The sequence below is a fragment of the Diadema antillarum genome, unplaced genomic scaffold (genome assembly GCF_040938485.1).
Source record: "Diadema antillarum isolate AM-2024a unplaced genomic scaffold, OU_Dant_1.0 seq00001966_RagTag, whole genome shotgun sequence".
Lineage (NCBI taxonomy): Eukaryota > Metazoa > Echinodermata > Echinoidea > Diadematoida > Diadematidae > Diadema > Diadema antillarum.
The window spans coordinates 41,276-65,269 of NW_027272625.1; the positions used below are offsets into that span (position 1 = coordinate 41,276).

The following is a 23,994-nucleotide window of genomic DNA, read 5'->3' on the forward strand; positions in this document are numbered from 1 at the left end:
TTACCTTCGAATGAGTGATAGTTGATGAGATTTGATTGATTGAGCTACCGTTACGGAGATCTAGCCTTGTTACTGTTTGGTGGCAGATAGGACAAATCTTTCAAGATCGCCACCCCAAATTGGTACATGGTCACGATCAAATACCGTTACAATATTTACATTAATTGTGGAGAGGCCATTTTGTGTGGTGGACTTGGGTCGTTCTTTCATCCATATACATGGTATTCTGCTATATAGATGAGAGAAGGATGAGAGAGGGCGCTATGATATGAATGTAAGAATGACCCAAGTCCTTCATTCTAACATTGATATAAGATTCAACTCATTCATTTCAGGCACTTCCGGGGGTAATTGGGATTTATCATTTATACACAAGATGAGTCCATGCATAAGCTACAATTTCCCATGTCAAACTGAATTTGGCCAAAAATTGGACTGGGGTCGTTCTTATATTCAGGTCTTCAGTTGTTAGTGTAAATCAACGACAAAAAGTTTCATGAAACGGTCCCCAGAAGTTGATTTTTTGGTTAATATTCCTCATCTACGGTCCTAGATATTCCCATTTGATTCCACATCTGCAACCGTTTTAGCTGTCTTGGGGTATCCTCAGGGCTTAGGCAACGTAGTTTACTTTAGGGTGCGTTTATAAGGTTTTGCGAGCCCAGAATCACTGTTTTGAAACACTGTTTTGAAACACTGTTTCAAATCACACTTTCGTCAGGAGAGCGTTTATAACATTTTTTCTCCGAGCGTAATGGGGCACTCGCTCAGACTGTGCCATTGCGCAACTCACTCTGCGCAGTTTTTCCTCGGCAAAAGGTCAAACAGGTAGCGCGCAAGGCATTGTGACGTCACATAAACAGTGTTTGCGATCGCGGTTGCGTTTATAAGATTTTTGAAACACTGATTCTACAGAAACACTGTTTGTAAACGCACTATTTTGTGCGTTTACAAACAGTGTTTCAAAACACTGTTTCAAATCACGGCGAGCGTTTATAAGAATTTTTTTCGAGCTAGAATCACTGTTTGGCCAGAAACAGCGTTTCAAAACGCTGTTTCTGGCCAAAAGAAACATCTTATAAACGCATGCGCGTAGATGACAAAACAACGAATTTGCTCTGCGTCCCGCGCGTGGCACCAAAATAAAAGTGCGTTGCACTGTGGTCTATCACTTTACCCAGGTCAAATGATAGACCATAGTGCAACGCACTTATATTTCGCGCGTACACAAAATTGTAAGTGATATCACGCGTTAGGACTGTGTGGACCAAGAGGAGAAAAATCTCTTTGGTGTGGACTAAGAGATCAGCGAAACAAAATGACTATCATATAGTGTAACGAACTTTTATTGTCAGGTGATGTAATGGGCAAACCTACGCTTTATCAGATGATCAGCTCTTGACCAATCCTATAGCAAGATTCTTAGTATGTAGATTGTAAGAAGGAATAGCAAGAAATAACTCTTAGTTCATTCCGGAAACCTTTGATAAGGGGTACTAAGATCGATCAGCAGAGTCGCGACTTTGTATTAAGCGCATGTAGCGGAATTACTTATTATGCATCAAAGTGCAAAACACCTTAGTCAGTATGTAAGTTGTATAAGATTATGTACATTATTATGCACAAAAACAATAATTTAGAGAGGGAGAGAGAGAGAGAGAGAGAGAGAAAGGAAGACAGAGTTACTTAGTATCTGTCAAAGTAACGATTGATATGACAATTATTACTTTTGATTTGGATTGTTTCAGTCCTTGTAAGTTCGAAACTTAGACCAGGCACTCTTTGAAGTGAATGTTATAACCTCAGTTTTCAGTCATTTACGAGGTAATTCCTTACGATGAATAAATCTTGTTCATGAATATGATACCATTATTTGTCTTTTTTTTAATATTTTTCCCCTTCCACAGGGTTCCTTTATTGAATAGTATCATACACACAAATATATACAAAAAGAGATGTGTATGTACATGCAGATTTAACACATGATATTCTTGGCCATTCTAAATACAATAAGAACAGCAAACAGTTACAAAAATCAATTATAAATTTCAAATTCTTTTCAAAGTGTCAGAAAATTACCTGACAAATCATTTCATAAGAAAACACAATCAGAAACATTTAGTAAAATGTAACCACTTTTTCATAAATTTCTTTTCTTTCAGATTTGTTTTACATATATACTTTTCCATATCATAATAACTTTTTATCGCTGACATGATTTGTTCAAAAACTGGCAAACAATTTTTGCATTTGGCTGTAAAAATTTCTTTCCTTACTATAATCATAATGCAATTGAGGGCACTGTTATTACGTCCATAAAAACCAAATAATTTATTTTGATTTGTAAGCTTAATATGAATAGCATTACGGGACAGCCAAAGCTCAAGTTTTGACCATATCTCGTTTGAATATATACAAAAACAAAATATATGCATAATTGTTTCTTCGCTGTTATTACAAAAAGTACATAAGTTATCTGTTACTAATTTAAATCTCAATAAAGCGTCTTTCATATAAAGAATTCTATTTAGCATCTTGAACTGAAACCATCTCATGTTTACATCGACAGTTGAATAAAAGGGAATTTGGTAATAAAAACTCCAAATGATATTGTCAAAATCAAACTCCTGTTTCCATTTTATAAGACTTTTACATTCCTTTGTCTTATGTTTCAAGAAAGCCTGGTAGATATGTGCACAACCTTTTTTCACTTTTAGTATTAAAAGCAATGTTTCAGGGATAATACATGTAGGTTCCATAATCTTAGGTATGACATTTTTATTGTAACCAAATCGAATAGCATTACACAAACCATAATATTGAAGAAAGTTTACTTGTACATTGTATTTACGTTGAAAATCAAAATATGAAAGAAATTTTCCATCTGTTTCTAGAACATCGTTAACAAAACGTACCCCCTTAGCACACCATGACTTATAATAAATTACATTATTATTAACTTGTATTCTAGGATTGTTCCAAAGGGGTTGACATGCGATATTATCTACAATGGACTGAGTTAAATCTGAAAAGGCTAATAATACCTCTTTCCAAAATGGGTTGCGCATTGAAATAGCTAATTCTTTGTAATGTTCAGCCCCCATGAAAAAGTGGAGAGATGTGTATGATGGAGGCAAGAATGATTGGAACATATGTAAAGTGAAATTTTCGTTACTTGGATAACAAAAGAATCTTCTTATCCATGATATTCTGAGTGATTTAGAATGTACAAAAAATATCTGTCATTTTAACCCCACCATCACTGTATAATTGGCACATTTGTTTCCTACTTATTTTATCAGGTTTATCGTGCCATATAAATTTATAAAAAGATCGGTTAACATCATTCATAATTTCTAATTTTGGTTCTGGAAAAGATAAAAGCAAATAATTCAGTTTGGGTATCAATAAAGATTTTACTATCGTTACTCTCCCTAAGGGAGTCAATGTTCTTTTCAGCCACATCACTATCTGACGTTTTATCTCTTTAACCTTTTCTTGATAATTGTGATTAACCATTTCAGATAATTTAACTGAAAAATCAATGCCCAGGTACCTGAAATATCCTTCAGATATCCAGTTTAATTTGTACTCGTGTAAAATCTCTTTTTTGAAAGTTCTGTTCTTCCCAATCCATATTACTTGAGTTTTAGTTACGTTAATTTTGAGGTTGGACATATTTGCAAATTCATTAAGTATTGTAAGAGCACTTTGTAAATCCTGGGTTGAACCGTTGAGTGTCAAAAGGGTATCATCTGCATATTGCAAAAGTTTAAGCGATTTCCCATTCATATGCAATCCAACAAAAGAATCCGAGTGTCGTATTAGGATACCAAGTATTTCACTGACTAACAAAAAGAGGTAGGGGGACAAAGGATCTCCCTGGCGACACCCTCGTCCTATTTCAAATCTATCTGTACAGAATCCGTTAACTAATACACAAGAGGATGCATTTGCATAAAATAACTTGATCCATTTCTTTACAGATGGACCGAAGTGAAAAAAATCCAGGACCTTGAATAGAAAAGTATGTGATACGGAGTCGAAAGCTTTTTCGAAATCGACAACAAGAAGCATGCCTGCTATATCATTTAATTCAGTATAAAGTAGCGTGTCATATAATAGACGTATATTTTCGCCAATGAAGCGACCACTCAAAAATCCTGTTTGATTTTCATGTATTAAAAAAGACAAAACGCCCTTGAGTCTATTTGCAATACAACCGGATGCCAATTTGTAAACTACATTCAGTAAAGTGATCGGGCGCCAATTTTTTAACAAATGTCTAGGTTTATTTCCTTTAGGAATCAAGGTTATCATTCCCATTTTTTGTGAGTTTGACAATTGTCCTGAGAAATACGCATAATTCAGTGATCTTACCAGAAAGTATTTAATATCTTCCCAAAAGTAACGATAAAATTCTACAGTAAAACCATCCTGTCCGGGAGATTTATTATTTTTCATGAGTTTCAAAGTGGAATAAACCTCATCAACACTAAGTGGACCTTCCAATAAAGAGGACAATTGTGAAGACAACTTAGGAATGTCAGGATGATTTAATAACATTTCCAAATTGATTTCATCAGTTTCTTTTTCTGCATAAAGATTAGAGTAAAAATCAAACACTTCCTTAAGTATGTCATTTTGTTTATCTAAAATATCACCATTTTCAGTCGATAACTGACGTATTTCTTTATTGATATTATTTTGCTTTTCCAAATTTAAAAAGAATTTAGAAGGTTTTTCTCCAAACTCCATCCACTTTATCCGAGATCTAATCGCACTTCCTTCATTTGATTTTAAACGGAAAGCTTCCAGTTCTAATTTCAATTTATCAATTTCCTCTAATATGGAATTCTTATCATTTAAAATTGTCAATTTTCTTTCTAACTCTTCAATTTTCTTTTCTAAATCCTTTTCACTATTCACACTTTGTTTTTTAGCGAAAGAAGCATATGATATTGCTTCTCCCCGTATTATTATCATTAAAGTTTCAAAAAATAACTGATCATTTACAATGAATTCACAGTCACCCACTATGCAATCATTTTGATCGAACTGTACTCCGTCTTTTGCATAAAACAGAATAGTATCCTTTATTTTTTTCTTAATGTGTGAAACAAAACCTTCGTTTTTTAACAAAGAATTATTAAATTTCCAAAAGCCAGGGCCTCGTTGTAACTGATTCAAACTGAGACTTAAAAGAATTAAAGAATGATCTGTTCGATAACCTGAAAGAATATCAACCTTATGCACTAATGAAAGAAGTTCTGAGGATATCAAAAAGAAATCTAATCTACTCTGTTTAAAAGGGGTAGGTTGTCGCCATGTATAATATTTTTTATCTGGAAATCTAATTCTCCAAGGATCACATAAATCTAATTCATCTTTCATGTTATTTACTTGTTGTTTTGCTCGCGGGTTATTAACATGCAAGTAGTTATATGTATCAAGGTTTGAATCTTGTACTAAATTCCAGTCTCCACAAACAATAGCATGTGGATTCTCAAAATTTAGTATAATTTGTTGAAGATCTGCAAAAAATGTTGGGTTGTCTGTATTTGGCCCATACAACGACGCGATAGTAATATTATATTCGTACAGAGTTACATCTAAAACCACAAAGTTCCCTGCATTATCTACTTTAAATTTATTTACATTTACTGGGACAGCGTTCTTAAAAAGAGTTGATACTCCTCTTGAGTTGGACGTATTGAAAGAGAAAAAACATTTACCTTCCCATTCCCGACGTATATCGGTCTCTATTTCCCGAGTAAAGTGTGTATCCTGAATACAACAAACATCATATTGTTTAGCTTTTAAATACAACAAAATTATTTGTCTTACACGTGCTTACAGACCCGTCGTAAGGCATTATGGAGTGAACTCTCACATATTCACTCAATATCATTTTTTTTTTTTTTGCCAATTCAAATTAGGAAATTCTTCCGTCGAGATGTTTTCATTGCAACTGATTGACAAATTGCCCAACATTGACGCAAATAAGCACCACTGATCAATTCAGTGCTTATTTACGTCGATGTTGGGCAATTTGTCGATCAGTTGCAATTATTGGCCAATGTTGCACTGTTTTCTGACTTTGATGTAGATTCTGTATTGAATCAAACAAACTAATAAAAGTACGTAAAGAAAGCTGGAGAAATAAACAGTTTTCCAATAATCTCTATATGTGTACTGTGTACAGTGATTCAACTACATGTGTGTTAGATTCAATGTTGTGTTCTTTTGTTGTTCGTTTTTCAGCTACTCACAAGGGCTTTTACTTTCTTGCTACTTCCCCCACCAATGGCATTGTCTTTGTATGTAGTCATACCGCCACATTATTTCTAATTGTATTATGTCCTATGTCTTATGAATTTTTCTCTTTTGTATCTCATTTTGTACATTCATGTTTTTATTGTTTGCTCTGTACATTTTTAATGCTTGGTGCAAAATAAACTAAACTGAAACTAAAACTTTTATTGCTTGTGCTTTTGTGTGACATATAATTTGATTTTGATTTTATTTATTCACAAAATGCATACATACACACATTATTCTATGTACATAGTTTGTACACGAAATATTATACATCGGTGGGGATCGTCATTAGGTATGAAAGGCTTGACTGGGACGTCTAATATGGATAATGTACACATATCATGTTCAGTTCAGTTCAGTTCAAATTTATTTCATATTTCCATTTTCTCAATGATGACATTACAAAATTATTGACAACAAAACAAGAGTGCAAAATATATACAATCATGTCTTTTGATTGTAGAAGAAAAAGAAAAAGAAAATATACTTGACACAAATGTACATGGTCACATCGTATGAAAATGTCACTAGTAAGCATAAGAAATATGATGGGGCCTACATAAAAGCTTTAAAGCTTGTAAAACTGTAGGTTCCCGAGTTCATAGGCATATAATTTTGCACGGAGAACGGATATGCTTGTCTTGACCAACAAAAATTACACCAGTACAAAAAAAATAGATGAGTAATAAACTAATGAACCACATAGATATCGCACAAACCAGACTGCATACAAATCTCGCAGTGTTTGAATAACAAAAATGCTGTATTATTAAAAGATGTATCGGTACCATGAAATAACTTAAGTAACTTGGTGCTGCGGACAAGGACAAAAGACTGGGAGCATAAAAAGGTTGCTAAAGGCTTGGTAGTGTGTATCCACTAAGTAATAACTGTTTTAATTTGCGTTTGAAGGTGAATAAAGATAAGGAAGAAGTGATATCTAGAGGGAGATCATTCCAATATCTGGGTCCAGTAAATATAATTGTCTTCTTTGCAAAAATAGTGCGAGTACGGGGAAGGTGATAGGCGTCACTCTGGCGAGTGGGATAACAGTGGATAGAACGATTCCTTTTGAACATGTGGATAAAAACAGATGGTAATTCATTAGTTGTTAGTTTATACATATGTACATGAAAATTCCGAGATTATAATAAAATAAGTCTGAAATTTTCAGAATTCTGTTTTGATGGAAAAAACAATTGGTATGGGCAAAATATCCGGCGTGGTTTATGATTCTTATTGCACGCTTTTGAATACGGAGAAGGGAATCTAGTAATGAGTGAATTGCATTTCCCCACGCCAAAATTCCATAATTGAAGTGTGGAGATATTAAACAAGAATATATACTCTGCAAAATATGAACAGGAAAAAAATGTTTTAGCTTATTCAAAATCCCAATATTTCTAGACAAAATTTTACTTACAAAATTAACATGAGTTTTCCAGGATAATTCTTGGTCAATCCAAAGCCCTAAAAACTTTGTGTTATTAACCTGCTTTAAACATAAATCATTTATTTTGATATCATATGGAACAACATTCAAAGAATTACTAAATACCATATAATGAGTTTTTTCTATGTTCAAGGACAATTCGATCGCATAAATCCAGGATTGCACGGACCTGAGCTCAGTATTCATCATATTTATTAATGCATTAGGGTCTCGATGTGAAAAAAACAAGCTTGTGTCATCGGCGAAACAAATGAATGACAAAATTTGCGATGATTTTGGAAGATCGTTTATGTATACTATAAATAAAAGTGGGCCCAAGAGGGAGCCCTGCGGGACTCCACATGAAATAGGCTTTAATTGCGAATCATGGCTATTGATATTAACAAATTGCTTTCTTTCTGTTTAATAACTCTTAAACCATTCTAAGGGGGTACCGCGGATTCCATAGTGACACAATTTATAAAACAAGATTTCATGATCTATCGTGTCGAAAGCTTTAGAAAAATCAAGAAAAACTCCAATTGTATGTTCAAAACTATCTATAGCATGAGCTACCTTGTCTATAAAAGTAAGTAAAGCATGGGTTGTGTTGTAATGTTTTCTAAAACCAAACTGAGAATCCGACAGAATGTTATGATTTGTGAGAAATTTTAGTAATCGTGTGTAAACCACCCTTTCGAGAATTTTAGAGATTGAAGTCAACAAAGAAATTGGTCGGTAATTATTCACCAAATCTTTCTGTCCCTTCTTAAAGATAGGGACAACTTTTGCGACCTTCATCTTATTGGGGACTTTGCCATTAAATAAGGATTGATTGAAAATGTATGTAAGAGGAGTAATGATTTCGTTTAAAACATTTTTTAAAAGAAAATTTGTAATTCCATCATATCCTGAACTTTTTTTATCGTTCAAATTCTTAATAATATCTATAATTTCTTCTTCAGCAATAGGTTCAAAAAATATTGATTGAGAATTCCTATTACCTAAGTATCTATAAAATTCAGTTGATGATTTCGGGATTTTACTGGCAAGATGTGGACCAAGAGTTGCAAAATAATCATTGAAAGATTCCGCCATATTGACCGGGTCGTTAATCTGGCGGCCGTCCACTGAAATATATTTAGGAGGATCAGTATTGTTTTTATGTTTGAGCGCCTCATTAATCACCTTCCACGTACTCTTCACATCAGATTTATATTTAACAAACTGTCGGGAAAAATAATTTCGCTTGGCTATACGTATTATGGATGTCAATATATTCCGATAACGAATATATCTTAATTTGTTTAAAGGGGATGGATCTTTACGATACTTATGAAAAAATTTATTCTTGCGGTTAATGGACCTGAGAAGAGATTTTGTAAGCCATGGTTGTCGTGGTACTTTTTTATAATTAGAATGGTGAGGTCTTCGGAGAGGAACACAAGAATCATAATTAGCAATCAAAATATTCATAAAATTTTCAAAGGCTAAATCAATGTCGCTTTGACTGTATACGGTGGACCAATCCTCTGAACTTAATTTCTCCCTAAGTTTATTAAGGTTGGATTCCGACATTACACGAATACCTGGGTTATGGGTGTGAGAAGCATTAGCAGTCATAAAACTGGACACAAGGGCGTAAATTGGGAAATGATCAGTAACGTCAGAAACTATTATGCCAGATGTAATGTCAGAAAATGAATCATTTACAAAAATGTTGTCAATAAGAGTAGATACATCATCAGTTATTCGAGTCGGTTGCCTTATAAGGGGAATAAATGATTTCGACAACATAAGATTAAGAAAATCTGCGCATAAGGGATTATCACTGTAATTAAGGAGATTGAGATTAAAATCACCCATGACAAAACATGTCTTACTGTCAAAGTAAGTGTTCGAGATAAGGCCGCAGAATAACTCTAAAAATTCAGCAGGGTTTGAGCTTGGGGGTCGATAAATCTCCCCAATTATAATATTACCTTTGTTTGAAGTTTTGACCTCGATAAATACACTCTCAAATGTATCTGACATCACGCTGTATTTTTCTAAGAAGACACAGTCTAAATTCTGTGACACATAAAATCCGACTCCCCCACCTTTCTTCCATGTTCTATTATTTGTTATGAGTTTAAAACCGTCTATAGTAAGCAGCGAAGAGGGTGATGTCTCCTTCAACCAAGTTTCACTGAGCCCGATAATATTATATTTGGATTTTAATATACTCACAAAAGAAAGAAATTGATCAAAGTTTTTATTTAAGCTTCTGATATTAAAATGTGAAATAAACAGTTGATTTTCGTCGGTATGAGTGAGTGAAGTAAGCTCATCCTCTGTGTGGTAGTGAGTAAATACATTTTGGACTGCTGTATCGCTACAGTCAAAATCCAGTCTTAATTCAGGAGTTTGCATATCTAAGAAAGTGACGATGTCGGAATCCTCACCCTCTTCGCTGTCTACTGAAATTACTGGTGTCATATCAGCAAATGACTGAGGATAAAGGGTGGCAACTGATGCGGCATTCGAGTTTACAGTAGTATTTGAATTCATCATTGTGACTGATACAAGGCAGGTGAATATGAAGACAGGCTGTAAACAGGAAATAACTTCTTAAAAACACATCTGCTGCTTGGTTTTATAGGGAGACAAGTGGGAGAACATTCACCCTCATAATATATGGGAAAAGAATGTCCAATGGCCATACATAAAACAATGCATGCCAAATATTCAAAGGTAACTGCACCAGTATAGTAAGTAGGGAATGAGGTTGTTGCTAGGCTATATGAGGCCAGAATTGCACTGAAGAGTTCAGAGAAGCGAATGCCAGAGCAAACAGACAACAAATAATCGGGGGTGAACAAAAACACCATAGCAACACATTTATGCCTACACAATGATAACAGTTTGCAGAGGGTAGGAGGCAAATTACGTAGAGGAGTCAGAAGCACCGGGATGACACATTTTTGCATAAACATTGATAACAAATCACTGAGAGGAGTCGGAAGTACCGTGGTAACACGTCTTTGCATGTACAATAACAAATAGCTGAGAACAGGTAGTGAATTGATTTGCGAGGTCAAAAACACCGGAATAATGCATTTTTGGATACACAAGGATGACAGATTGCTCAAAGCTGATGACAAATTGATAGCGGTCGAGAGCACCGGCATAACACATTTTTGCATACACAATAGGAAGTTCATTAACACTGTTATGTAAATTTTTGTGAATTTCGCCAGGAGAGAAAGCACAGTGAGTGTGCATAGAACAATGTAAAAAGGTATACCGAGTACTGGTTCTTTACATAGTGGATATGGTAATACAGTTCTCAGTTCAAATCTAAACATACGAGTGGTTATACGTACGTTCATAAGTATGCACTTGGCACAATTGTGAAAAATCAAATTAATATATCCAGGTAAGACAGATTTTGATGTTGCGTACATGGAATGTATGTCAAGGCAAAATGCAAACACTGCTGAGCACATAACAAAATCTAAGTTGAAATGAAAATCAATCGCTGTGTCGTGTGCGTACTTAAAGCACACAGAAAGATACATAACCAATAAAAAATTACTTACATACATGTCTTCTTTAGACCGTTTTCTCCAGATGTTACCCGCAGCCACCCTCCCTCCCTCACCCTTGAAAAATCCCTTTGCAATCAAAGTACAAACATTATTGCGATTTACTTCTTTTCGCATTACGTGTAAATTATAATTTTGTTATCACTTTCATGGAATTGTGAAGAAAAAAGACAAAAGGTTATAATAGTTTCAGTCATAACACAGTACAGAATATTTCATGTCGGATATACTATAATCACAGATTGCGATAAAAAGCATATCACATTTTACATGTTTTTTTTCTCCAATAGCCGAGTATTGGGACATAATGGGAAAAAATAGAGGAATTAAGAAACATTCTTCCTACCAGTAAACAGACCAAATCTGTTGAACAGTAAATTAGATCATTACTTTTCAATCACATAATTTAAACGTGTTATGAAGTCAGAGGTTAAGTTCCAGTCGTAGCATAGTGCAAGCCATCTCGTGCTGGATATGGTAGTCTAAGATTACGAGAAAAACAATTTTCCATTTGCCGAATATTAGAGCAGATGTAGAAGAAAGAAAGAAAATGTAGAGGAAGACGCTTACTTCCAATCAATATATATACCAAATCTGTTGGGCAGTAAACTTCCGAGTTCAATCATTGCCGTTCAATCCCATAAACGTATAATGAGCGCACTGTTTATATTTAAAATCAATTCAACCAAAATGAATAATTGACTGTGTGAGCCGCTGCATCGGCCTCATACACATAGTATAATTGTTGAGTGCTTTGTTTGAATAACATGACATAATGTTTGAATAACATGACACAAAAAAGAAGGAAAAGGAACGAACACAACTCGTGGTAGCTATTTGAAATTTGCGAGTGGTGCTATGTCAGTGAGAATAAATTTACGTAGTTGACAAAAGGATTCGGAATTGTAACTCAGAGGTGATAACAATAATAATGGGTAATAACGGGTGCTTTGGAAGAAAGAAACACTAATGTAACTGATAAGAGCTTTGATGGGTACTAAAGCTTACCAATCAAGTCGCAAGAGGTATTTTAACTTAAAGGCGCACATAGGAGCTGAAGATCGCATGAGACTCGCGGCTTTCAGTTTCAGTCACGGTACAGATTCCAAGTCGCAGATCCTTTTTCTTTCCATTTAAGGAGTACTTCTGTGCCAGCTAGGTATATCTTGGTAGAAGCGTGTTTTTGCTTTCTGAGGTCGTAGGCCGTTTTCGCGAGAAATCTTCTCCTGGCTTTGAGGGCAGGGGGCAGATCCGTGCGGACCGTGATCCGTCGAGATTCCTGACCGGGACCGGTGTTGGCTCGCGGCTGGCTGTTCTGGCGCTGGCGCTGGTCAAACGATTCAAGAACACGATCCCTGTCGCGAATGTAGACGAACTTTGCAATTATGGCTCGTGGAACAGGGTCTCCAGATGGGGCTCCGTTGGCCTGGCCGGAAGCAGCGTTGGCGTTGTCGCGTCGGGGGAGCCGGTGAACGTTCACGAGGGCAATATTGGCGGCATCATCTGCGTTTATCCCGAGGTAGCAAAACGTGTCGCGAAGTGTGCGCTCAACATTTTCGTTTGGCGTTTCCTTCACTCCGTAAAAGAGCAGGTTTGCGCGATGGCAGTAAATCTCCATTGCCGTGAGCTTGTTATGGAGCTTGGTAATTTCGGCAGCCATCTTGCTTTCCATTTCTGGAAGTTTCTTGTTCTCAATCTCTATTATCTTGTCAGAGTTCATGCTTACGGAGTCTTCTAGCTCTGACAGTTTGGTGTTGATTGAAGCAACCTCTCGCGAAAGAACGTCAAGTTTTGCGCAAACTGTAGAGGAAGAACGAGTTATACTTTGTTGTATGTCCACCAAGGTCAGGTCATCGCCGTCATCGCCGTCATCGCTCCTTGAGTGAGACTGACCGCCGTCGGCACGGCTGGGTTGCGGGGCGTGGGTGGGAACAGTCCGGTCTTTACTGGTAGCTCGGGTAAGGCGGGTCGCCATCTGCACTGATAATGCGCGTTCAGAAGTTGCAAATAAATTCCAGTTTTGGTGAATTTCAAAGCTTATGTTCAAAGCTTCGTCGAAACAGGTTGAAACCAAAGTTACTTTTCGGCTTAAGGTGAAAAGTTATGCAGGAAGAGTCAGAAAATAATCCATGAAGTGGTGGTGAGGGAAAAGGGCGGTGGCTGCAGAATCAAGAGAGCTATGGCAGCACGTCCGTCTCCATCGAGCGCTTTCGACGATTTGAAAGCATGTACATAAATATCATTCAAAAAATTATATTAGGCACGTTCAATTGATTCATAGATAGGGAAATGAGAGAAGGAGAGAGAAAGAAAGAGAAAAGGATAGAGAGGAAGAACTCTACATCATGGTGGTTAAAGGTATACAAGATTGACAATTCTGGTAACATCAGACTCGCTGCTATTATGTATCCATGTGATTTACGTATAACAAAATAAACCTGTGAACCTGGAGCGGGAGAGCAGGCAAGAACCATGCACATAGTATTGCTTAAAAATTATTTGCAATGAAGGGTATTCTTTCCTAGTCTTCTAAAAGTATGCTTTGATTGGCACCGTCGTATTTCATGAGATAGAGACTTCCAGATGGTCAGGACAGGCATGTTGTATTGATCGGTGGGCAAGGGCGTTTTGGGGGGATTTTCTAGGTGCACGTTTGTCGAGGTTCTGGTTCACAGTTTCAAGGATTTCCCTTTCAAACCATACTCTGACACAACTTTTCATCAACATACAAGTCGGCAAAATTCCTCCACGTACAGACAGTAAAGAGAGTAGCATCGGCCATTCAGTCTCCACGGATGAATGCTTGCGATCCGGACAGGCGGAGAGCTGAAGAAGTGACTCGGACGAGTCACGAAACTGTTCTCTCTGTGATTTTCACAAGCCCCGTCAAACAGATTTAATTTACACACTTTTACCATTATACTACCTGGATGAATCAAAATCTACATCGATATAATTGATAAGATGTAAATGTCTTTTCTTTCCCCTGCTACCACCCAATACAACCACAGAAATCACTGTATGGCTCATCGTCACGAGAGGGCGATGTATTGACTATACTGTATAATTGGAAACACTATGTTGTATCGATTGCGTGCAGCTCGTTAAGCCTCAGATCACGTTTTGCTTCCTCGTGGAGTGTTTCATTTAACTATATAACCCGTGAAGGAAGCGGTACGGTTTTTTCAGTGGGACAATTTTTCAACAACAAATAAGTCGTCAAAGGTAAGTTATAACTTTCTTCTTGCTCCAGTAAGAAGATTCTGCCTGGTATCTCTGTTCTCTATACACTGTAAAAACATCGGTGTTAGATTTAACACCATGGGTGTTAAATCTAACACCGGTCAAACTTCAATAGAGGACCACACCCACAGGTGTAGAAAATGTATTGTGATAGTGTTAAGAAGTGTTCACCTGGCACTTCGTGGTGTTAATTTGACACTGTGGCTGGTGATATTTTTGACACTGCGCTAGAGTTAATTCAATAATGGCACCGCATGGTGTTGATTTGATATTGGCGGTGTTAATTTCAATGGTATAACACCCGTCCAGCTTCAATAGGACACCACACCACCTGGTGTTACTGTGGTGTAAATGTGTTTTCACATTTTTTTCGAAAATCAAGTACTTTATCAGAAAATTCTTTATCGTCTTGTTGAAGTTCGAAATTAACAAGAAGTGCAGTAATTAAGAAATTGTTAAGAAAAGAAAAACAATTTTATATTTTGAATGACACCCGGAGGTGTTAATCTAACACCATGAATGAGCACCAGAAATTTAACACCAGCTCGGTGTTTCGTATTTAACACCGGACTTTTTGCAGTGTAGGAACCATGATATTGCTAATTGCCTGCACACCGCAACGTTTGATTCGAATCCCTTGAATTCAAAGTCTGGCCCATGCATTTAACGGTGACGCAGCATTGTTGGATCATAAAGCTGTATACTTTTATGATTTGTGTATTATATTAAAAAGTGGTGAAATAACATTAAGCAACGAAATTGCAGGTAAATTAGGCATTCAGATGTTTCAACGATTTCCATGTATCTTCATAAATACGAGACTTATTTCTTAGATTGTTTTCGTTTTTATACAAAAATAAAAAGCAAAGGGAGTAGTGTGTCTAACCCCTACGATCAACCTGGTAACATGCTACAATAAGATATCAAAAATGAAAGGATTACGTAGATGTTTGCAAGTATTTAACTCTTTATATGCCATAGTGTAAACCCCCTGTGTTCCACATTATTCTGAGACACCAATGTAGTCATGCTTTGAGAAAACATTCTGCTTTTCAAATCTATAGTAACTTTTATAGATTTCTGTTGAATTGCAGCCGCAGTGAGCAAAGTTGTGGAGAAAATGGCAAGCTTTGCATTGATGTAAATTGTGTGACATATCTATGTTTGCTCTTCTTTCAAATGCCCAGTTGCTACATTACTGTTCAAAGGTATGACTGTTAGTTGCACACAAAGCAGTGACAGAATCTTTAGAATTTGCACGCAAATGCACGAAAATCCAGTAAGAAACACTGCTTGTTAGTCAATCACCACTAAAATGCAAGCTATATACGAGAGGAACGGAATCGCGAGAAAACTACATTGTACTGTGGCATTTGGCGACTTATCGATCGGTTTGGGCGGATTTGTGCGTTTGAGCAGATATGCGAAGTTGGCACGCCGTCGACTGAGTCGGGCGTGCGAACGTGGCACATACAGAGTTAAGCAAACAAACAATAAAGAAAAAATTATTTGCATATCGCTCACTGCATTTGCCGATTCTACAAGATGATAAAAAGTTGTTCACTTTCGTACCATCTTATGTTATTTTGATGCAACAAATGTAGACTTGCGTCTCTTCTTTTTTTTCCAAGAGATAAAGCACCTCGTACTGCCTACATTGTAAATAATAACCATGTGCAACTCTACTGTAGTTACAATGCAAAAGTCATTGCTACTTAAAACGTTCATGAGCAGTCTCGTACTGTTTTGTTTATTTTTTTTTTCGTTTGGAAAACAGAATACAGCGATGGCGGTACATCATGTAATGTACGTTTCAGTTGCAACGGTGATTCTGCACAGCGTAAGTATCACAGTGTAATTTAAAAATGGAGAAATTATAATTATTGTATATCTAATAATAATGTTTGATTTGTTTATGATTTATTGTGGTATGATTTTATGTCATTACGGTTTGGGCAAATCATTTTTGATAGAGTGCCATTTTTTTCTTTCCTTTGTCTATTCTTCTCTCCTCTCGGTACTGTCTCGCGTCTTACAGTGTATCATACGTGTGGGTAATCGAATGTGTGTACGAACGTGTTGTCCTTGTCATATTTTCCCGGTACACGTGGTTCAGTGAGCAGTGTCCGGGCACTAGCATTGGTATTCTATATTTTTTTCCCAACCGGTGTATCTCAGAATAATTACATGTATATTATTATAGAATAGTATATAATTTACTCATTATTTATCTAGCGATCCACGTCCGACAAGCTTTGCTTTTTAGTGGATCACTATTTTCCATAATCGAATTTATTTTCCGCTCGCCCACGAAGAATTTATACAGTGTTTTTCCTAAATATTGTACATGTTATATGTTGTTCTATAATTTGTCTCGTATATATATTACATGAATCTTTTGCAAAACGTTTGAACCTTATTTCAACACATGTATACTTTGTACTATGTTTTTTTTATTTTCGATGATTGGAAATAAACTATGATTGAATTGAATTGAAATTAAAACAACAACATGATTTAGAAATTCACCAGTAAGCGACCTGTGTAATGCTTTAAGTTAATATAGACGGACACTGTCCAATATAACAAGCATGCGCCTTAACTAACAAACACAAACTTGTAAGATATAGTAAAGTTCTTCTTTGTCTTTACTTGCAGGTAATAATGGTAACACATTGTCAGACGCTGGATGGACCTTCGTCAGTAGCAGTGGAACGAGGAACTAATTCACAGTTAACATGTACAGTGATTGGAGGAACATCATCAGTTTTCACTTGGATTGAAGTCTTAGGTGGTCAGTCTGTCACCATGTTTGGTGGAGGAACCAAATTAACTGGTAACACAAAATATGATGACTTCAGTGTATCAGAGGATGCAGCCTCCTCTACACTGACAATCACTGATACACAGATTGCAGAGGAAGGGAGTTACGTTTGCCAGTCGGATGAGGTGGCAAATCCTGCACCAGCAGCACAAGTTACTGTTGAGGGTGAGTTTGCTACTATAGATAGCATTAGATTACAAGACGGACTGAAAGTGACTGATCTTTCATGTTCCAGTGCCTCCTTATTATCTGTAGTTTTATACGTATTTATGTTACTAATGAAAATAAAATTAGTGAACAACGAATAAGGAATTATCAGAATGTAAAGAGAATACAAGTCATCTAAATATGACATCACACTTGAATGCAAACACATTAGAAATTATTTGTTTTCCCACCCTTGTAGTGGAAGTTCCCGTCATAATCATATGATTGCAAGCAATGCATGCTTTGTTCAGATGTCTTGAAAATTCCCCAGAAAAAAGAAAGACATATAAAAAACAAATAAAGCAATAATTAACACTAACTGTAAAAGACATATCCCGAAAAAAAGGAAAGTTCAGTGGGAGTAGCAAAGGGACTATTTGAAAGGCTAGACTGTCACTCAAACAAAAAAAAAAAACCTTATTAGTGAGGATACCTGTCCAGCTGGGATGCCACGTCTCTCTCAACCGTGGCGTGGTGTTCCGTGGTATTTGTATTTTTTTATTTGTAATATTGTGCGTGATCAACATTAATGTCGTAACAACGCATATAATATGATATTCTATCATTGCATAAAACTCGCACTGCAAGACAAACAATTGAGGCAAGTTGTTTTAATGGTGCTTCTCAACAGTTTCTAGGTGTAGGGCGTGCAAAACAGAATATTCGTAGATTTATTTATAAATTGATGGCGTGATATAGGCCTAAAGACGACCAACATTAAACCTACCCCCCCCCCCCACTTTCTTCCGAGACATCTATATAGCATATTCGTCTCATCCTCATGTCTCTAATGATTATGATGTAACACTTATGCCACACTAACTTATACTTTTATGTTTCCAGGATAACATAAGATTCGTTGCATTTCGTAAGGACAAAAATAAGGGACGGTCGCTGCATTTTACCATACAAATGTGACCCGCCATGACAAAAGGATCCGAAAGTCGCTGACGGCTGAGCCGAAAAAAAAAATAGAGCAGAATTTCCAAGAAATGACCCGAATCAATTAGTCCGGAGATGATATGATTGTCCCATACTGCACCGTCAGCAACGGTCAGCAAGTGGAGCAGAATTATGACGCCATCCAAGGTTTCAGATCAAAACATGAGGAAAAAGTACTCAGTACTTGGCATTCATGCCGAAATTAGTTTGATATACAGTTAAACTCGCATATGTCGATCTTCTCGGGACTGAGCAAAACACATCGACTTAGGCGATTTTCGACTTGTGCGTAAGTCGAAAAAATCGACTTAACAACAGTTACACCACACGTACATTATGTATAAATGTACATGTTGTCTACTCTGGAGCCGAGAGCTGGAGAGGTGTGCCGCAGCACGGGTCGCCCGGCAGGGCCGCGGCTAACTTTGCATGGACAGTGCATTAGTATTGGCACAGGTCCGATTACTTTACACCCTTGTTAAACCTTGGGGAAGTGAATATGAACGATATTTGAGCAGTGATTGATTCCAGTTTACCATACCGAGGCTTGAAATGTAGATGTGTAATTCTGATTTACCCGTGCCCGTAACTTTCCCCCTACTTTCCGCTTTGAAAACTCAGCAGCTTCATCCATCCACTGCACAGCGCAGACTGCAAACATACACAGACTATACACAGCCCAGCCGCTGTACGTACGTAGCGCTAGCGCGACAGGGCTGTACCAGCGGACCTCCAAACACGAAGAGAGTTCAACAATCGCATGCAATCGCTTTTAATTTTGATACTTTAGATCATTTTTTTGTCACCTGTCTGGTCGGGGTAGGTCTTATGTAAACAAAAACTGGCGTCTCGTGATTGACAGTGATTTATTGCACAATAAAATCTTATTCGACTTAGGCACAGTGAATTTAATGGTTTTTCCGTGAAAGTGTTCTTGGAATTTCATCGACTTAGGCAAGTATTCGACTTACAAAATTCGACTTGTGAGTGAATTAATACACGTAAGTCAATGGGGAAAAATCGGGACTTTTTAAAATCATCGACTTGCGCGATTATTCGACATATGCGATGTCGACTTAGGCGAGTTTAACTGTATTTGCTTAGACAACACTCTTTTCTCAATTCTCACATTGTCTTAAAGGTATTAGCCCCCATTTGTAAACCTGCAGCAATTGGTCTCATAGTAAGCATGGAGTTTGGGTATGATTGCAGTAACACCTGTGCAAAATTTCGTTCCAATTAGTCCATTACTTTCATAAAAATAAATGAAAATGCACCGTATGCATGCGTATAACGCTCGCTAGCTCCGGTCCACGTACGTACTACATGCATGCGATACAATCATGTGTAAGTTACATACACGTAGCTAGCCCGCGCTCGTAATTCGATTTTGGGTCGGGTTGACCCGGTTTGAAAATTGATTTTAAAACGATGATTTTCTCTCTTTTTATCGAATGGTATAGACAAAGAGCAACAGGTGAGGTATGTTGCTGTTATAACTTGTGCTTGAAGTCATATTGGACCTGTTTTATGCAGTTTTGATTTTCGTGGGTTTGCAAATGTGGGCTAATACCTTTAGTAGGCAACAACCGCATTATGCCCAAAGATATCACATCGAGATGTGTTGACGAAACAAAAAGATAAGAAAGTTAATCTGCTAAGGATACACACTTTAATAGCGAGAAAAGGGCACTCTTTCTTTTGGTTATTATTTATCACACTTTCTTAGTATGTGTGTGGGTGTGTGGGTGTGTGTGACATGTGCTTGTATTTGCATATGTCAACTTGTGTTTGCTTCTAATATTTGTGTGTGTGTGTGTGTTTCAACTCTTAAACAGTGGCACCAACTTTATCATTAACGTTGAATTCTACTCTGATCACTGGAGAAACATACGAGGCAGTGTGCACAGCTGTGGGAAGCCGACCAGTAGTAGACATCAACTGGAATCTGGGAGGCGATCTACAGACTACTGGGATAGTAACAACAAGTGCTCAAAATGCCGATAATTCAGATTTGACTGATACAACAAGCACGTTTGCCTTCGTGCCAACAAAGGATAATTACAGGCAGTCTCTACGATGTGAGACCACTGGCCATCAATTGACCAGTCTTAATCAGCAAGACAGCATCGCTTCTCTCAATGTTCACTGTAAGTCCAAACGCGACATCAATGTTCTTACAAAAATATTATATTTCTTCATTTCTGCTCATTGCTCTTTTTTTGCTTTTATTTCTCACTTTATAAGGAAAACAATTTATATGATGGTTGCGTTGTAATATTTTGCAATTGTCACTCCCCCCTCAATCCATACTCTCACATTAATTTTGCGGTCATAATTTACGCCAAAATCAAAAAAACGTTTGAAATGTCAAAAAGCAATTAAATATTCGTTGTCATAGCTGAATGTCATGCTTTAGAAATACAGGGTAGTGTAAACAATCATTTGACTGGACAAATAAGTTGTTAAAGAGGTATTGCAAATGTATTTGAATTTCAAAATGTTTCAATTTTTCGAAAGAAAACTTTCCTGATCTGGCATAAAACATTCGTCTTTCACGGTATGTGACCGTGCATTACAAAATCAACAAAAAGTCACACGCACTGATTGTGTGTGAGGACTGAAAATTGGTGAAATGGGTTAACCTAGCAAATCTTGAGTTTTTCATATCTTATGAAAGTCTTCTACGTTATGCTAAAGTTTGGGATCATAAAACGGATAGGAGATTGTGTTTGTGGTCGTTTTTCTCAAACACCTTTTTGTAGAGCAGTGTGATTAGGTGTTTCTTACAGAGTCCCCTTTTCATTTCTTCAAAACCCTGTCCATACCCTTCACTTTCACCTCTGATAATTTTAGAAAGAATGACGGAAAAAATGACGGAAAGTTTGCATTTAACAAAACAGAATTCATTTATAAAGCATGCTCAATTTTTAATTGAGATTAACCAAAATAATCAACTAATTTACCGGATTGAAATTATTAATTTACCAGATTATGCTGAACAGTATAAACTGATAATCCCTTCATTGTTGTTGCTCTGTGGTCTACATCCTGTCTTTTCTCAGTTCACACTTTTCTGGAGTGTGCGCTTTCTTTCCAATTTTAGGATAGGTTAGAAGAGTCAATTTGAATTGAGTCATATATCATTTTCAGAATCTGTTCTGAACTAAAAATCCATGTTTGGCGACTTTTTGTTGGTTTTGTGATGCAGGGTCGCATATTATATACATAATTATGAAGAAACAACAAGAAAAACATATCAGTTTCAGAGAGCGCTTCCTCGCCAAAATCGTAAAACGGATTCCGATGTAATTTTAAGCAGAGACGAATAACTAGGAACACATTTGGCATGCATCGACCGAGTTAAATGTGTAAACACTATCCGTGAGAAATTGCACATGCAAGATGTTACTGGGAGGATTATTGTTTGGCAAATTAATGCAGTTTTAGTGTGATATGTTCCGATTTCTATAGTAGGTTTAGGGAATTATAGTTTTCGAAAAGACGTGTTCTGACTTTTCCCCCTATTGACAGTGCAACCAGGCGAACATGACGCGTGGCCGAGTACGTTTCGTGCGGAATGAAATATTCGCGTGTGGCCAAACATTCTTGGGTAAATTATGCTCGGAGCGTTTCAAACATGAATGTACAATGTATTGATAAATCTGTGACCATAAAATGAAATTGGTTTCCCTTGTCGATTTTAGTTAAAACTATTTTCAGTAACAAGTCAATTAAATGAATTAAAGCACCAACAATCGTATGTCCTACACAACGAACTACATCACCAAGCCCGGTTCTGCTACTAACAGATCTGGTACGAGTATAAGCCGGTAGTAGTGGAGTGCTGCGGTACGCCCTGGTGCAGCTTCATGCTCAACTGCAGATGCGCCTGAGGCCGACTCTTCAACAATTAGAACGTAAAACCCCAGTCACAAAGACATGCCGGATCACCCCGGATCAGATCCGGGGTGATCCGGGAGAGATCCGAGTTGACGCCTTGGGCATCCTTGGACATCCGGGAGGCAACTTTTTTGGAGGTCAAGAGCATCCGGCGTCATCCGGGGACTGCCATGTTGGCAAAACAATCCGGGATGGTCAGTGTGGCCGCTGCGTAGCTGCCGTGTTTGATTGTTGTAACTGAAAAAAAAAAAGTTTTAACTTAAATCGACAAGAGAAACCCGTCTTCTCTTCATGGCCACAGATTAATCAATACATTCATCTTTGAAGTGTTCACAGCATACCAAAGAATGTTCTGCACGCACATACTTGGCATTCCGCATGACACCAACTCGGCCGCACTCGTCGGGTTGCACTATCAATCATTGAAAAAAAATATTAAGCCAGAACACGTCTGAATTTTTCTGCCTTGTTCTCAGACCCCGTTTACAGTGCGGGGCTGGGCCGAACCGCGGCCGAGCCGCGGCCGAGCCCAGCCTCAATTGCGAGGCCGAGCCCCGCAATTTTGTCCGTTTACACTGCAGGGCTCGGCCGCGCTTTTGATTCGAACCTTTCAATATTTTGTCGTAGTGGCGCTCTGCTTGTAAACAAACGCAATTTGGTATTATGGTTTTCAGACCCTTTGCCAACTGAATTCCGTGGCGAAAAAGTCGCCGTTCTGGCAAAGGCCTTTGCCGAAGGAAAAAATCCTTTGCAGGACAAAACCACCTTAAACTATACTAGTTTTCGACGTTGAGGGGGTTAATATCCTGAATAGTGACATATACAGACAGAGGGTTTGGAAGCCAGACTAAAATTGGCAGCGCATTTGGCCCAGTTTGCGTTTACACTGAGAAAAAGCCGGGCTCGGCCGAGCCTCGCACTGTAAACGGGGTCCTAGTTTACCATCAAATGATTTTATGAATCTGGTATGGTGGTCCCTTTTGAAGAATATGCTTTCCTAAACGTACTGTAGAAATTGGAACACATCATACTAAAACTGCTTATGTTTGCCAAAAAATAATCCTCCCATAGCAGTAACATCTTTCAAGTGCGATTCTCAAGGATAGTGTATACACATTAGGTCGGTCGATGCGGGCCAGGGCTGCTGTTTCCTATACTTATGACGTCTCTGCATATCATTATCATGAATTAGATCGAGAGCCGTTTTCCGATTTTGGCGAGGAAGTGCCGTCTGAAACTGCTATTATTTCTCCATAATTACGAACTTATAGTGGAAGGCAAATAACTTATAATAGATCTAGAGAGTTTGTCTTTGGGAAAATTGAAACAGTTTGAAATCTCATTTGAACTATTGTGTTCTACTATCAATAATAGTATTGGAAGAAAAGGATATTCACAAACAGGAAACAAGCAACAAAAGAACTTTAAAAAAATGATAGTTGTACAAAAAAAAATCTTTAAAAATGGTTCATCTAACGTTTTAGTGAATAGATTGACAATGATAAAACATGTCACAGAAATTGATAGAGAAAATT

The 23,994-nt window shown here is 37.2% G+C and overlaps 1 long non-coding RNA gene across 1 annotated transcript; it reads left to right on the forward strand.

Annotated features, from left to right (window-relative positions):
* Positions 1-14,494: 14,494 nt before the first annotated feature.
* On the forward strand, positions 14,495-17,566 carry LOC139713436 (uncharacterized). The gene is made up of 3 exons (XR_011709640.1): positions 14,495-14,565; positions 16,361-16,423; positions 17,242-17,566. It is a non-coding gene; the product is annotated as an uncharacterized lncRNA (long non-coding RNA).
* The last annotated feature ends 6,428 nt before the right edge of the window (positions 17,567-23,994 follow it).